Source organism: Drosophila santomea, unplaced genomic scaffold, assembly GCF_016746245.2.
Source record: "Drosophila santomea strain STO CAGO 1482 unplaced genomic scaffold, Prin_Dsan_1.1 Segkk46_quiver_pilon_scaf, whole genome shotgun sequence".
Lineage (NCBI taxonomy): Eukaryota > Metazoa > Arthropoda > Insecta > Diptera > Drosophilidae > Drosophila > Drosophila santomea.
Window position 1 is genome coordinate 150 of NW_025318978.1, and position 18,512 is coordinate 18,661.

Genomic DNA, 18,512 nt, shown 5'->3' on the forward strand with positions numbered 1-18,512 from the left:
GGTCCATATACACACAAATTTTTTGTTACCATTTTTTTATTGATTTCGAAGTTCGAATTATTGGAAATACATTGTTTATTTTTATTTGAATGCCGTTTATTTAATTAATGTTGTGAGCCACGATACCATCACACAACATTAAGTTTTAATAGAATGTTAAAATGTGGTCACCAGTCATTTTAACATACATATGTGGTAATGTGGTCCCCAATACATTACTTTGTGGTTGCCAGCCACATTTATTTATTATATAAATATATCAATATTTTGTTTGATTCCATTGAGAAATCAATCAATTGAATATTATTGTGTTAGATAATATTCATATATAAACGCATTTGCAAATAATCATAAATCATGTGCATTTCTAAGTAATCTCATCATTCATATATCATATGCTTTTGTAATTTGGTATTTTGGTAAATTCAATTTATTTGTATTATAACAAATGTGTTATTAACGGTAAGGATATTATACAATAATGATCCTTCCGCAGGTTCACCTACGGAAACCTTGTTACGACTTTTACTTCCTCTAATAATCAAGTTCGGTCAACTTTTGCGAAACAACCGTAACACGCAGGCGTCACAGTGATCACGTCCGGAGACCTCACTAAATAATTCAATCGGTAGTAGCGACGGGCGGTGTGTACAAAGGGCAGGGACGTAATCAATGCGAGTTAATGACTCACACTTACTGGGAATTCCAAGTTCATGTGAACAGTTTCAGTTCACAATCCCAAGCATGAAAGTGGTTCAGCGGTTTACCCGGACCTCTCGGTCTAGGAAATACACGTTGATACTTTCATTGTAGCGCGCGTGCAGCCCAGGACATCTAAGGGCATCACAGACCTGTTATTGCTCAATCTCATTATTGCTAGACGCAATTTGTCCATTTAAGAAGCTAGTGTCCTTATAATGGGACAAACCAACAGGTACGGCTCCACTTACATAAACACATTCAACACAATAAACATTTTACTGCACCATGAATGAAGGCTATATAAGCTTCAGCACCATAATCCTGAAGATATCTATTTAATATATTTGAGTCTCGTTCGTTATCGGAATTAACCAGACAAATCACTCCACGAACTAAGAACGGCATGCACCACCACCCATAGATTCGAGAAAGAGCTATCAATCTGTCTTACACACTTATGTTCGGACCTGGTAAGTTTTCCCGTGTTGAGTCAAATTAAGCCGCAGGCTCCACTCCTGGTGGTGCCCTTCCGTCAATTCCTTAAGTTTCAGCTTTGCAACCATACTTCCCCGGAGCCCAAAAGCTTTGGTTTCCCGGGAAGCGACTGAGAGAGCCATAAAAGTAGCTACACCCAATTGCTAGCTGGCATCGTTTATGGTTAGAACTAGGGCGGTATCTGATCGCCTTCGAACCTCTAACTTTCGTTCTTGATTAATGAAACATCTTTGGCAATGCTTTCGCTTAAGTTAGTCTTACGACGGTCCAAGAATTTCACCTCTCGCGTCGTAATACTAATGCCCCCAAACTGCTTCTATTAATCATTACCTCTTGATCTGAAACCAATGAAAGCAGAACAGAGGTCTTATTTCATTATCCCATGCACAGAATATTCAGGCATTTGAAGCCTGCTTTAAGCACTCTAATTTGTTCAAAGTAATAGTACCGGCCCACAATAACACTCGTTTAAGAGCACTAATGCAGGTTTTTAAATAGGAGGAACATATGAAAAAATACAAGTATTTAATCACATATAAGAACTCCACCGGTAATACGCTTACATACATAAAGGTATAGTACTAACCACAATTGTAAGTTGTACTACCCGTATGAAGCACAAGTTCAACTACGAACGTTTTAACCGCAACAACTTTAATATACGCTATTGGAGCTGGAATTACCGCGGCTGCTGGCACCAGACTTGCCCTCCAATTGGTCCTTGTTAAAGGATTTAAAGTGTACTCATTCCAATTACAGGGCCTCGGATATGAGTCCTGTATTGTTATTTTTCGTCACTACCTCCCCGAGCTGGGAGTGGGTAATTTACGCGCCTGCTGCCTTCCTTAGATGTGGTAGCCGTTTCTCAGGCTCCCTCTCCGGAATCGAACCCTGATTCCCCGTTACCCGTTGCAACCATGGTAGTCCAGATACTACCATCAAAAGTTGATAGGGCAGACATTTGAAAGATCTGTCGTCGGTACAAGACCATACGATCTGCATGTTATCTAGAGTTCAACCAATAAAACGATCTTGCGATCGCTTGGTTTTAGCCTAATAAAGCACATGTCCCATAAGGTTCATGTTTTAATTGCATGTATTAGCTCTAGAATTACCACAGTTATCCAAGTAACTGTTAACGATCTAAGGAACCATAACTGATATAATGAGCCTTTTGCGGTTTCACTTTTAATTCGTGTGTACTTAGACATGCATGGCTTAATCTTTGAGACAAGCATATAACTACTGGCAGGATCAACCAGAATAATGTTTCTTTCTTCATATTTCATTCATATTTTTTGAATTGAAATAAGTAATATAAATATTATAGATTTCCATTTTATATAAATTTCCGTTTTTTATTAAATCTATTTTAAATCGATTACGGCCATTTTTATATAGCATTCGTATTCGTAAATTCCATTCATGTTTTATACCATTATATATATATATTTCCATAATATTGTATATTTATATTATACATATTTCATTCTAAATATTATTTTGTTTCCAACATACATAATTATTGTATCCACACATGTATAATTTTGTTTAACCAATATAAATATTGAGTTAAATCATTTGCATTTTGATGATAAATTTAAAATTTATCTTTTCCATATAACTCTCTGGTAATATATAACATAAAACCGAGCGCATATGATATTCATATATAAAATTTGGTAATTTTTCCATAATGTAATAATATCAATATATTTATTATACCGGGGTAACGATATAATATTTCCTTTTATGGCGTGGTAATAAATTATTAGTTTATTATCTTCATTATTATTAATAAATAATAATGCCTGCCGTCAAAAAATTAACGATAATATATGGAAACGATTTGTTATTCTATGTATAATAGAAACTTGACTTTTGTTTCAACGATATTATCTAAGGGCGTATATTCTTATTAACCGCGGAGCCAAGTCCCAAATGTTCATAAGAACCTGAGAAACAAATTTGTACGGAAATAATATACTATATTTGTAAGTAACCAATATAATGAGATAGGTCGGCAACCAGTGCCTTCCTACCTAAATAGTAGTTTTGAAACCCGCTGTCATTAAAAATTAACGATGTTATATGGAAACGATTTGTTATTCTATTTATAATAGAATACTTGACTGTTGTTTCAACGATATCATCTAAGGGCGTATATTTTATTAACCGCGTAGCCAAGTTCCCAAATGTTCATAAGAACCTGAGAAACAAATTTTTACGGAAAATAATATACTTTATTTGTAAGTAACCAATATAATATATAAAGCGGGAGGTCAGCAACCACTGCCTACCTATAGTAGTTTTTGAACCCGCTGTCCTCAAAACGGGTATTTTCAATTCTGTTTGGCATCCAACATATAGGATATTCTCTTATATATCAAGAGAATACAGTAATATTATATTAATATTTCCTTTATTCATATATAATTAAATATATTTTTCCATTATTCATACGATAAATATTCATTTCCATATGATTAATATTTAATTTCCATATAATATTGTCGAAATCATATAAATACATAAGTTTCGAACAATACGAGAGGTCGGCAACCACTGCCTACCTATAGTAGTTTTTGAACCCTCTGTCGGTACCAGCCTTGCTTACACTACTATAACCTTTCACGTATATGGGCTATTCCTATAATTCTAAGAGAATATAGGAATATTTTATCATTTTTTCATTTATACATACGATAAATATTCATTTCCATATGATTAATATTTAATTTCCATATAATATTGTCGAAATCATATAAATACATAAGTTTCGAACAATACGAGAGGTCGGCAACCACTGCCTACCTATAGTAGTTTTTGAACCCTCTGTCGGTACCAGCCTTGCTTACACTACTATAACCTTTCACGTATATTGGCTATTCGTATAATTCTAAGAGAATATAGGAATATTTTATCATTTTATCATGTATACATACGATAAATATTCATTTCCATATGATTAATATTTAATTTCCTTATATTATTGTCGAAATCATATAAATACATAAGTTTCGAACAATACGAGAGGCAACCACTGCCTACCCTATGGTCGGCAACCACTGCCTACCTATAGTAGTATAGTATAGTATAGTAGTACTATAACCTTTCATATGTATGGGTTTTTTTTATATCATACTAATAGAAAATAGAAATATTCCATCATTTTTTCCTTTATATATATAAAATTATATTTATTTTATTAATTTTTCCTTTATTATAATATGATAAATATTTATATATACTTATATATTTTTTCCTGTATTCATATAATATATATATTTTTTTAATATGTATATTATTTAAATTAATATACTTATATATTTTTTCCTGTATTCATATAATATATATATTTTTTTTAATATGTATATTATTTAATTTAATATACTTATATATTGTCTGTATTCATATGATAAATATTTTTTATTTTCATATGAATGTTTTATATTTAATATACCTATAGTATTGGGGTTTCTTTCAAATACTATAAGAATATACGAATATTTCATATATTTTTCTTTAGTCATAATAAAGTTATAATTTCTATTATAAGAGAAGGACACCACTTTCATTAGCGTCACTAAATTGATGACAAGCTATTTGGCAACCTGATAGAATTTCGTAGTCTTTATTTCTATCATTAGTAGATGGGGACAATTTCATATGCGTCACTAAATCGATGACGAGCCATTTGGCAACCTGATAGAATTTTGTAGTCTTTATTTCTATCATTAGTAGATGGGGACAATTTCATATGCGTCACTAAATCGATGACGAGCCATTTGGCAACCTGATAGAATTTTGTAAAGTCTTTATTTCTATCATTTGTAGATGGGGAAAATTTCATATGCGTCACTAAATTGATGACGAGCCATTTGGCAACCTGATAGAGTTTTGTAAAGTCTTTATTTCTATCATTAGTAGATAGTAGATAGATGGGGACAATTTCATTAGCGTCACTAAATCGATGACAAGCTATTTGGCAACCAGATAGAATTTTGTAGTCTTTATTTCTATCATATGATATATAATATCATATATCGCGTCCAGTCGGTCGGTCAGTCGCGTCCAGTCGGGGTGGCCGGCTCTCGAGGGCACTGCGCTTGCGCGCTAACCCTTCAAAAACCCACAACAAGTACACACGAGTACTCAATGGTCTTATTTATTTCGAATCATCAAGCAAAGGATAAGCTTCAGTGGATCGCAGTATGGCAGCTGCTCAACCACTTACAACACCTTGCCTGTTACAAAAGTCGTTTACAATTGATTCTAGGCTTTGTCATTGTATTAAATAATGCTTTTATATGTAACTAGCGCGGCATCAGGTGATCGAAGATCCTCCCAATTTACTATGTTACAAATTACATTGGCATCACATCCATTGTCGTTTATAAAGTAAATTATAAACTTTAAATGGTTTAGAAGCCATACAATGCAAATTGCCCCTTATTTATCATTGCAGTCCAGCACGGATACGACCTTAGAGGCGTTCAGGCATAATCCAACGGACGTAGCGTCATACCACTGTTCGCTCGAACAAGTATTGTGCCATTGGTCCGTACCTGCGGTTCCTCTCGTACTACGCAGGAATGCTGTCGCAACAACGTTTTGTCATTAGTAGGGTAAAACTAACCTGTCTCACGACGGTCTAAACCCAGCTCACGTTCCCTTGCATGGGTGAACAATCCAACGCTTGGTGAATTTTGCTTCACAATGATAGGAAGAGCCGACATCGAAGGATCAAAAAGCGACGTCGCTATGAACGCTTGGCCGCCACAAGCCAGTTATCCCTATGGTAACTTTTCTGACACCTCTTGTTAAAAACTCTTTAAACCAAAAGGATCGATAGGCCGAGCTTTTGCTGTCCCTGTGTGTACTGAACACCGAGATCAAGTCAGCATTTGCCCTTTTGCTCTATGTGTGGTTTCTGTCCGCACTGAGCTGGCCTTGGGACACCTCCGTTATTATTTGAGAGATGTACCGCCCCAGTCAAACTCCCTACCTGGCAATGTCCTTGAATTGGATCATACCTGAGTAATTGGAGTTATACCAAATTTTCAAATCAAAAATACATAAATGCATCGTTTTATTAAAGAATTTGTTTGCGATTATATAACAAACTCGTGATACTTTGATCAAGAAGCTTGCATCAAAACCCAATACCATAAGATATAATAAATATATCCGTATAATGGCTAGGAAATGATACACGTTCCATTTAATCAAGTAAGTAAGGAAACAATAAGAGTAGTGGTATTTCATTGACGATACCAAACCGAGGTCTAATATCTCCCACTTATTCTACACCTCTTATGTCTCCTTACACTGCCAGATTAGAGTCAAGCTCAAAAGGGTCTTCTTTCCCCGCTAATTATTCCAAGCCCGTTCCCTTGGCTGTGGTTTCGCTAGATAGTAGATAGGGACAGTGTGTGATTTCGGATCCCTCCGAACTTGTTTTACGTGGCGTGTTCCACATTGAAGGGATTACAACCACGACATCCAAAGATGCATTAGTCTGGATACGCCAGACAAACGTCCCGGTCTGGAAGCTATAGCTATGTACATAGCGACCACCCCGGTCGCAGATTCGAGTGCTTGCTTGCCGAGCAAGCACTCCCCCTTGCTGAGGAGCGAGATCTACCTAAAATCTCTACTGATCTAAGGGTCACAGCACCCGAGTTTTGCGTAAACCATCGCCGTAACTCAAACGTCGAGCACGAAGGCTCTACCCGCGATATGGGTACCAACCACAGCCACCACGATACTCCCACTAGGGGGCCTACCTCAATGAGCAACCTTGGAGAGCTACTCAACCCGTGGTACCGAAATTAGAGGCTCGGTCGGCCTCACTCCTTTGGCTCCGACAAGCACGGGCGGAGCGACCTATAGCCGTATTAGTCGCCTCCTACGACAAGCAACAGCGGACTGTGGTAGTATTCTCGCCCGCTAACCACACGGCGAAAGGTGTTGGGCTAAAGGCCCCTCCTCCTGCGGAACGCTTCCTCAGCGAACGCTGCAGCCGTTGGGTCCTCTCTCGATCCTCCAGGATTCCTTCGAACATCCAGTTTTCGCCAACGCGCTGCACTCCAAGTCCATCGAGGTCTCGCAAATCTGCATACAGGGGGCAAGCGCACAATACGTGCATCCAGTCCTCATATGGATCGCCACATGCGCAAGCTGTGGTATCGCTGAGGGCTCTCCCGTGCAAAAATGCATTAAACGACCCGTGCCCAGTAAGCAGGAAAGACGCCTTCATCGAGAAACCAAAATTTGGATCCCGATAAACGAGAGTGACATCTGGGATGAACCTATGCGTCACCCGTCCTGGTTCGCTGTCGTCGTCCCATCTGTTCTGCCAACTCCGCAGCATGCACTCCTCCGAGCGAGTCTTTCTCTGCTCCCAGCTTAGACAAGCGATGTCCTCGCCGTAGAGCCAGTCGTTCTCCTCCAGCGGGTATCCACGTTTTAGCTTGTAATTGACCGCTAATTGCTTAGCAGCCAAGTCAAGCGGGGGGGCTCCACCAAGAACCTGCAGTGCCACGGTGGACACTGTTCGGCAAGCCGAAAGGCATCCAAGCAGGATCAGCCTCTGGCAGGAGGCTAGTCGCCTCTTGGCAGCTACTTGCCCGGCGGTGTCATACCATACCGGGGCACCAAACAGCACACAGGGTGCCATGAGTCCGTCATATATGGTCCGCCTGGCTCGAGGACTGAAGCCCCAGTCGGCTCGAAGCACACGCGCCAATGCTCCAACGACTCCGGTCATCCGCTGACGCAGCGAAGCTATGTGCGTGAGGAATTTCATTCCCTCACTGACCGTGATGCCAAGATACCGACAGGTACGCACATACGGCAAGTTCGCTCCAGCAAACCTTACCGTGGGCGCACGTCTCAAAGTACCTTTGAGCAGCATTATTACCGTCTTGTTGGTCGAGACGGCAACGCCAACTTCCGCTCCCCACGTTTCTACGATGGACATAAGTTGCGCTCCTTTTTCCTCTAACACGACTCGGGAGTTTCCCTCGACGAGAAGAAGCAGATCATCCGCGTATGCACTCAGCAGGCAATACGGCTCGAGGCGCTGAAGCAGTACATCCATTAGCGTGTCCCAAATAAACGGGCCGCTAATTGACCCCTGCGGGCAACCTCTAGTTACCGGCACATCCACAGCACCGGAACTGCTTCGGATCACTGCTCTTCGGCCGGAGAAAAAACTCTGCCACAAGCTCATTTCCTGGCATCCCAAGTCGGCTAGTCGGCGCAGTGCAGCACTCCATTCGACGTTGTCAAATGCTCCTTTGAAGTCCACGAATGTGCCGAGCACATATTGCGCCGGGCTGGCGTCAACACTGCTCTTCACGTGCCTCCAAGCATCCTCCACACATCGTCCTTGGCGAAATCCGAATTGCCATCTGCAGCCTTCCGGAAGAACTTCTCTCGCTCGATTCACCATGATTGCCTCGAGCACCTTACCAAAAACTGGCAGCAAGCATATTCCCCTGTATGAGGAGGGCTCACACTTGTCCTTCTCGGGCCCCTTGAGCAGCGCCACTACTCGTGGACACTTCCACTCGTTGGGAAAGTATCCCGATTGGATGCATCGGGAATACAACGATGCCAGGTGCTGAGGTATGGCGCGCCAGACTGCCTTGCAGATAGCGCCATTGATGCCGTCCAAGCCGGGCGAGTAGATAGGGACAGTAGGAATCTCGTTAATCCATTCATGCGCGTCACTAATTAGATGACGAGGCATTTGGCTACCTTAAGAGAGTCATAGTTACTCCCGCCGTTGACCCGCGCTTACTTGAATTTCTTCACTTTGACATTCAGAGCACTGGGCAGAAATCACATTGTGTCAACACCCGCTAGGGCCATCACAATGCTTTGTTTTAATTAGACAGTCGGATTCCCCAAGTCCGTGCCAGTTCTGAATTGATTGTTAATTGATAATCGTTATAATTAATAAGAACTAATTGGTTTAACCCAAATAGTATTCTTAAAAATTTTAGCAAGAAAGTTCCACAATTGGCTACGTAACTAAACTATCCGGGGAACAAGAAACTAACATAAATGCTAGAAACTCTATTTACCCAGAACGAGCACATAAACCATGTTATTGTTTCCCAATCAAGCCCGACTATCTCAATCTTCAGAGCCAATCCTTATCCCGAAGTTACGGATCTAATTTGCCGACTTCCCTTACCTACATTATTCTATCGACTAGAGACTCTTCACCTTGGAGACCAGCTGCGGATATTGGTACGGCCTGTTGAGAAGTTTGCGTGTCCCCACCATAAATTTTCAAGGTCCGAGGAGAAAATATCGACACAACAGTATATGTCATGCTCTTCTAGCCCATCTACCATATCTCTCTGCGAAAGACTTCCATGGTAGTACGGCTATAAAACAGAAAAGAAAACTCTTCCGATATCTCTCGACGGCTTCTTTATGGTCGTTCCTGTTGCCAGGATGAGCACGAGGCCCATATTTAATAACAAACGGATACTCAACAGGTTACGGAATTGGAACCGTATTCCCTTTCGTTCAAAATTATTCAAGTGTATTATAATTATTCGCTTTTTTATGTAGTTTGGCATTTTTGTTTTACTTGAAAATTTTCGGCTTTCGCCTTGAACTTAGGACCGACTAACTCGTGATCAACCACTGTTCACACGAAACCCTTCTCCACTTCAGTCCTCCAAGGTCTCATTCGATTATTTGCTACTACCACCAAGATCTGTACCAATGGCAGCTCCATGCAGGCTTACGCCAAACACTTCTACGCATACCATTGTACCTTCCTACTCACTAAAGTTTCAAAATTTATATCACAAGTAATATAAATCATCTACTTTAGCGGTAATGTATAGGTATACAACTTAAGCGCCATCCATTTTAAGGGCTAGTTGCTTCGGCAGGTGAGTTGTTACACACTCCTTAGCGGATTTCGACTTCCATGATCACCGTCCTGCTGTTTTAAGCAACCAACGCCTTTCATGGTATCTGCATGAGTTGTTAATTTGGGCACCGTAACATTACGTTTGGTTCATCCCACAGCGCCAGTTCTGCTTACCAAAAGTGGCCCACTGGGCACATTATATCATAACCTTGAACTTCATATCAAGAAAGTTAAGGTTCTTACCCATTTAAAGTTTGAGAATAGGTTAAGATCGTTTCGACCCTAAGGCCTCTAATCATTCGCTTTACCAGATAAGATTATTTTATATAATATTAAAATGCACCAGCTATCCTGAGGGAAACTTCGGAAGGAACCAGCTACTAGATGGTTCGATTGGTCTTTCGCCCCTATACTCAATTCTGACAATCGATTTGCACGTCAGAACTGTTTCGGTCTTCCATCAGGGTTTCCCCTGACTTCAACCTGATCAAGTATAGTTCACCATCTTTCGGGTCACAGCATATATGCTCAAGGTACGTTCCAGTTAGAGGCATAAATAATATAAATATACATTATACATAACTATATAGAACGCCCCGGGATTGTGTTAATTAGCTATAAATAGTTAAAAAACTAATCCCATTAGTGGTCAAGTTAATTACGCTATTAGGTTTATATCCCAATAACTTGCACATATGTTAGACTCCTTGGTCCGTGTTTCAAGACGGGTCCCGAAGGTATCCTGAATCTTTCGCATTGTTAATCATACAAGTGCATATAATAAACATAAAAATCAATGATAATTATGCCATTATATAATTCCGAAAAATTAACGCACTGTAATCATATAAATCTATCAGCACTTTATCAAATTAATAACATTTATTCTGTTTTAAAATGCAAGCACTTTAATTTGAATAAACTATAAGTTATATTTTATGATAAATTTGGGATATGCTAATAGATTACAATGTCCTTATATGGAAAAAATGCACACTATCCTTATAATATTATTTAAATATTACAATTTTAATGATGAATTTTCCATAACGGATATTCAGGTTCATCGGGCTTAACCTCTAAGCAGTTTCACGTACTGTTTAACTCTCTATTCAGAGTTCTTTTCAACTTTCCCTCACGGTACTTGTTTACTATCGGTCTCATGGTTATATTTAGTTTTAGATGGAGTTTACCACCCACTTAGTGCTGCACTATCAAGCAACACGACTCTTTGGAAACATCATCTAGTAATCATTAACGTTATACGGGCCTGGCACCCTCTATGGGTAAATGGCCTCATTTAAGAAGGACTTAAATCGTTAATTTCTCATACTAGAATATTGACGCTCCATACACTGCATCTCACATTTGCCATATAGACAAAGTGACTTAGTGCTGAACTGTTTTCTTTTCGCTCGCCGCTACTAAGAAAATCCTTGTTAGTTTCTTTTCCTCCCCTAATTAATATGCTTAAATTCAGGGGGTAGTCCCATATGAGTTGAGGTTGTATATAACTTTTTATTGCCATTAATTCTTAATATATAATGATAAAACATTTTAATAAATTCGTTGTAATATATCCATTATTTCTTGTAGCATAGTATTATCCATTAACGAACCAACGAAGAATAATAATATAACCAAGTTTTTTTCTATTTTCGAATCATTAATAAGAGACAATCCTAGATGAAAAATAATTCAATTTTTTATGCTAGACATTTCTCAGTATTATTTGATTGAAAAAGAAAATATTTCTCTTCGTTTTTCACATCCAAATGTGAGGATAATGTTTTTCATATATAGTTTTTAATATTATGAATAAAATTATTATTTTATCCAATAATATACCATATGCTTATAAAAATTTATAAACAACTTAATTAGCATAGTCTTACAACCCTCAACCATATGTAGTCCAAGCAGCACTATAAAATTAATTAAAGTACATAACAGCATGGACTGCGATATGCGTTCAAAATGTCGATGTTCATGTGTCCTGCAGTTCACACGATGACGCACAGTTTGCTGCGTTCTTCATCGACCCATGAGCCGAGTGATCCACCGCTTAGAGTTTTATAATTTATTTCTATATATTGTCAATAGTTTTTTTATTGAAAGAAATTAAAAATACACCATTTTACTGGCATATATCAATTCCTTCAATAAATGTATTTTTATACCTAAAATAAATGCTGCGAAATGTCTTAGTTTCATATAAGCATTATGTATCATGTAATTATATTTTATTTGTATTTAACCAATATGGGCGATACATACTGCAATTTATATAAAACATTAACCTGATGGATGCCAGGTACAACATTGTATATTTTAGGTTGTTGCATTAGCCAACGTATGCTCATAACTTAGATGAACAATACATATTCGCAACGCGTGTATATTATGGTCCATATACACACAAATTTTTTGTTACCATTTTTATTTGATTTCGAATGTTCGAATTATTAGGAAATACATTGTTTATTTTTATTTGAATGCCGTTTATTTAATTTAATGTTGTGAGCCAACGATACCCATCACACAACATTAAGTTTTAATAGAAATGTTAAAATGTGGTCACCAGTCACTTTTAACATACATATGTGGTAATGTGGTCCCCAATCACATTACCTTTGTGGTTGCCAGCCACATTTATTTATTATATAAATATATCAATATTTTGTTTGATTCCATTGAGAAATCAATCAATTGAATATTATTGTGTTAGATAATATTCATATATAAACGCATTTGCAAATAATCATAAATCATGTGCATTTCTAAAGTAATCTCATCATTCATATATCATATGCTTTTGTAATTTGGTATTTTGGTAAATTCAATTTATTTGTATTATAACAAATGTGTTTATTAACGGTAAGGATATTATACAATAATGATCCTTCCGCAGGTTCACCTACGGAAACCTTGTTACGACTTTTACTTCCTCTAAATAATCAAGTTCGGTCAACTTTTGCGAAACAACCGTAACACGCAAGGCGTCACAGTGATCACGTCCGGAGACCTCACTAAATAATTCAATCGGTAGTAGCGACGGGCGGTGTGTACAAAGGGCAGGGACGTAATCAATGCGAGTTAATGACTCACACTTACTGGGAATTCCAAGTTCATGTGAACAGTTTCAGTTCACAATCCCAAGCATGAAAGTGGTTCAGCGGTTTACCCGGACCTCTCGGTCTAGGAAATACACGTTGATACTTTCATTGTAGCGCGCGTGCAGCCCAGGACATCTAAGGGCATCACAGACCTGTTATTGCTCAATCTCATTATTGCTAGACGCAATTTGTCCATTTAAGAAGCTAGTGTCCTTATAATGGGACAAACCAACAGGTACGGCTCCACTTACATAAACACATTCAAACACAATAAACATTTTACTGCCACCATGAATGAAGGCTATATAAGCTTCAGCACCATAATCCTGAAGATATCTATTTAATATATTTGAGTCTCGTTCGTTATCGGAATTAACCAGACAAATCACTCCACGAACTAAGAACGGCCATGCACCACCACCCATAGATTCGAGAAAGAGCTATCAATCTGTCTTACACACTTATGTTCGGACCTGGTAAGTTTTCCCGTGTTGAGTCAAATTAAGCCGCAGGCTCCACTCCTGGTGGTGCCCTTCCGTCAATTCCTTTAAGTTTCAGCTTTGCAACCATACTTCCCCCGGAGCCCAAAAGCTTTGGTTTCCCGGGAAGCGACTGAGAGAGCCATAAAAGTAGCTACACCCAATTGCTAGCTGGCATCGTTTATGGTTAGAACTAGGGCGGTATCTGATCGCCTTCGAACCTCTAACTTTCGTTCTTGATTAATGAAAACATCTTTGGCAAATGCTTTCGCTTAAGTTAGTCTTACGACGGTCCAAGAATTTCACCTCTCGCGTCGTAATACTAATGCCCCCAAACTGCTTCTATTAATCATTACCTCTTGATCTGAAAACCAATGAAAGCAGAACAGAGGTCTTATTTCATTATCCCATGCACAGAATATTCAGGCATTTGAAGCCTGCTTTAAGCACTCTAATTTGTTCAAAGTAATAGTACCGGCCCACAATAACACTCGTTTAAGAGCACTAATGCAGGTTTTTAAATAGGAGGAACATATGAAAAAATACAAGTATTTAATCACATATAAGAACTCCACCGGTAATACGCTTACATACATAAAGGTATAGTACTAACCACAATTGTAAGTTGTACTACCCGTATGAAGCACAAGTTCAACTACGAACGTTTTAACCGCAACAACTTTAATATACGCTATTGGAGCTGGAATTACCGCGGCTGCTGGCACCAGACTTGCCCTCCAATTGGTCCTTGTTAAAGGATTTAAAGTGTACTCATTCCAATTACAGGGCCTCGGATATGAGTCCTGTATTGTTATTTTTCGTCACTACCTCCCCGAGCTGGGAGTGGGTAATTTACGCGCCTGCTGCCTTCCTTAGATGTGGTAGCCGTTTCTCAGGCTCCCTCTCCGGAATCGAACCCTGATTCCCCGTTACCCGTTGCAACCATGGTAGTCCTAGATACTACCATCAAAAGTTGATAGGGCAGACATTTGAAAGATCTGTCGTCGGTACAAGACCATACGATCTGCATGTTATCTAGAGTTCAACCAATAAAACGATCTTGCGATCGCTTGGTTTTAGCCTAATAAAAGCACATGTCCCATAAGGTTCATGTTTTAATTGCATGTATTAGCTCTAGAATTACCACAGTTATCCAAGTAACTGTTAACGATCTAAGGAACCATAACTGATATAATGAGCCTTTTGCGGTTTCACTTTTAATTCGTGTGTACTTAGACATGCATGGCTTAATCTTTGAGACAAGCATATAACTACTGGCAGGATCAACCAGAATAATGTTTCTTTCTTCATATTTCATTCATATTTTTTGAATTGAAATAAGTAATATAAATATTATAGATTTCCATTTTATATAAATTTCCGTTTTTTATTAAATCTATTTTAAATCGATTACGGCCATTTTTATATAGCATTCGTATTCGTAAATTCCATTCATGTTTTATACCATTATATATATATATTTCCATAATATTGTATATTTATATTATACATATTTCATTCTAAAATATTATTTTGTTTCCAACATACATAATTATTGTATCCACACATGTATAATTTTTGTTTAACCAATATAAATATTGAGTTAAATCATTTGCATTTTGATGATAAATTTAAAATTTATCTTTTTCCATATAACTCTCTGGTAATATATAACATAAAACCGAGCGCATATGATATTCATATATAAAATTTGGTAATTTTTCCATAATGTAATAATATCAATATATTTATTATACCGGGGTAACGATATAATATTTCCTTTTATGGCGTGGTAATAAATTATTAGTTTATTATCTTCATTATTATTAATAAATAATAATGCCTGCCGTCAAAAAATTAACGATAATATATGGAAACGATTTGTTATTCTATGTATAATAGAAACTTGACTTTTGTTTCAACGATATTATCTAAGGGCGTATATTCTTATTAACCGCGGAGCCAAGTCCCAAATGTTCATAAGAACCTGAGAAACAAATTTGTACGGAAAATAATATACTATATTTGTAAGTAACCAATATAATGAGATAGGTCGGCAACCAGTGCCTTCCTACCTAAATAGTAGTTTTGAAACCCGCTGTCATTAAAAATTAACGATGTTATATGGAAACGATTTGTTATTCTATTTATAATAGAATACTTGACTGTTGTTTCAACGATATCATCTAAGGGCGTATATTTTTATTAACCGCGTAGCCAAGTTCCCAAATGTTCATAAGAACCTGAGAAACAAATTTTTACGGAAAATAATATACTTTATTTGTAAGTAACCAATATAATATATAAAGCGGGAGGTCAGCAACCACTGCCTACCTATAGTAGTTTTTGAACCCGCTGTCCTCAAAACGGGTATTTTCAATTCTGTTTGGCATCCAACATATAGGATATTCTCTTATATATCAAGAGAATACAGTAATATTATATTAATATTTCCTTTATTCATATATAATTAAATATATTTTTCCATTATTCATACGATAAATATTCATTTCCATATGATTAATATTTAATTTCCATATAATATTGTCGAAATCATATAAATACATAAGTTTCGAACAATACGAGAGGTCGGCAACCACTGCCTACCTATAGTAGTTTTTGAACCCTCTGTCGGTACCAGCCTTGCTTACACTACTATAACCTTTCACGTATATGGGCTATTCCTATAATTCTAAGAGAATATAGGAATATTTTATCATTTTTTCATTTATACATACGATAAATATTCATTTCCATATGATTAATATTTAATTTCCATATAATATTGTCGAAATCATATAAATACATAAGTTTCGAACAATACGAGAGGTCGGCAACCACTGCCTACCTATAGTAGTTTTTGAACCCTCTGTCGGTACCAGCCTTGCTTACACTACTATAACCTTTCACGTATATGGGCTATTCCTATAATTCTAAGAGAATATAGGAATATTTTATCATTTTTTCATTTATACATACGATAAATATTCATTTCCATATGATTAATATTTAATTTCCATATAATATTGTCGAAATCATATAAATACATAAGTTTCGAACAATACGAGAGGTCGGCAACCACTGCCTACCTATAGTAGTTTTTGAACCCTCTGTCGGTACCAGCCTTGCTTACACTACTATAACCTTTCACGTATATGGGCTATTCCTATAATTCTAAGAGAATATAGGAATATTTTATCATTTTTTCATTTATACATACGATAAATATTCATTTCCATATGATTAATATTTAATTTCCATATAATATTGTCGAAATCATATAAATACATAAGTTTCGAACAATACGAGAGGTCGGCAACCACTGCCTACCTATAGTAGTTTTTGAACCCTCTGTCGGTACCAGCCTTGCTTACACTACTATAACCTTTCACGTATATGGGCTATTCCTATAATTCTAAGAGAATATAGGAATATTTTATCATTTTTTCATTTATACATACGATAAATATTCATTTCCATATGATTAATATTTAATTTCCATATAATATTGTCGAAATCATATAAATACATAAGTTTCGAACAATACGAGAGGTCGGCAACCACTGCCTACCTATAGTAGTTTTTGAACCCTCTGTCGGTACCAGCCTTGCTTACACTACTATAACCTTTCACGTATATGGGCTATTCCTATAATTCTAAGAGAATATAGGAATATTTTATCATTTTTCATTTATACATACGATAAATATTCATTTCCATATGATTAATATTTAATTTCCATATAATATTGTCGAAATCATATAAATACATAAGTTTCGAACAATACGAGAGGTCGGCAACCACTGCCTACCTATAGTAGTTTTTGAACCCTCTGTCGGTACCAGCCTTGCTTACACTACTATAACCTTTCACGTATATGGGCTATTCCTATAATTCTAAGAGAATATAGGAATATTTTATCATTTTTTCATTTATACATACGATAAATATTCATTTCCATATGATTAATATTTAATTTCCATATAATATTGTCGAAATCATATAAATACATAAGTTTCGAACAATATGAAAGGTCGGCAACTACGGCCTACCTATAATAGTTTTTGAACCCTCTGTCGGTACCAGCCTTGCTTACACTACTATAACCTTTCACGTATATGGGCTATTCCTATAATTCTAAGAGAATATAGGAATATTTTATCATTTTTTCATTTATACATACGATAAATATTCATTTCCATATGATTAATATTTAATTTCCATATAATATTGTCGAAATCATATAAATACATAAGTTTCGAACAATACGAGAGGTCGGCAACCACTGCCTACCTATAGTAGTTTTTGAACCCTCTGTCGGTACCAGCCTTGCTTACACTACTATAACCTTTCACGTATATGGGCTATTCCTATAATTCTAAGAGAATATAGGAATATTTTATCATTTTTCATTTATACATACGATAAATATTCATTTCCATATGATTAATATTTAATTTCCATATAATATTGTCGAAATATAAATACATAAGTTCGAACAATACAAGTCGCAACATGCTACCTATAGTATTTTGAACCTCTGTCGTACAGCTTGCTACACTATAACCTTTCAGTATATGGCTATTCCTATAATCTAAGAATATAGAATTTATCATTCATTTACATACATAAATATTCATTTCCATATGATAATATTTATTTCCATATAATATTGTCGAAATCATATAAATACATAAGTTTCGAACAATACGAGGTCGGCAACCACTGCCTACCTATAGTAGTTTTTGAACCCTCTGTCGGTACCAGCCTTGCTTACACTACTATAACCTTTCACGTATATGGGCTATTCTATAA

At 36.9% G+C, this 18,512-nt stretch overlaps 3 non-coding genes and 1 pseudogene across 3 annotated transcripts; all 4 read right to left on the minus strand.

Moving 5' to 3' along the window:
- Nucleotides 1–479: 479 nt before the first annotated feature.
- On the minus strand, nucleotides 480–2,462 carry LOC120457566. Its single transcript, XR_005617017.2, has one exon. It is a non-coding gene; the product is annotated as a small subunit ribosomal RNA (ribosomal RNA).
- A 2,908-nt stretch (nucleotides 2,463–5,370) lies between these two features.
- LOC120457573 lies at nucleotides 5,371–11,609 on the minus strand (annotated as a pseudogene).
- A 387-nt stretch (nucleotides 11,610–11,996) lies between these two features.
- LOC120457554 lies at nucleotides 11,997–12,175 on the minus strand. Its single transcript, XR_005617005.1, has one exon. It is a non-coding gene; the product is annotated as a 5.8S ribosomal RNA (ribosomal RNA).
- An 821-nt stretch (nucleotides 12,176–12,996) lies between these two features.
- On the minus strand, nucleotides 12,997–14,991 carry LOC120457558. The gene has a single exon (XR_005617009.1). It is a non-coding gene; the product is annotated as a small subunit ribosomal RNA (ribosomal RNA).
- Between the last annotated feature and the right edge of the window lie 3,521 nt (nucleotides 14,992–18,512).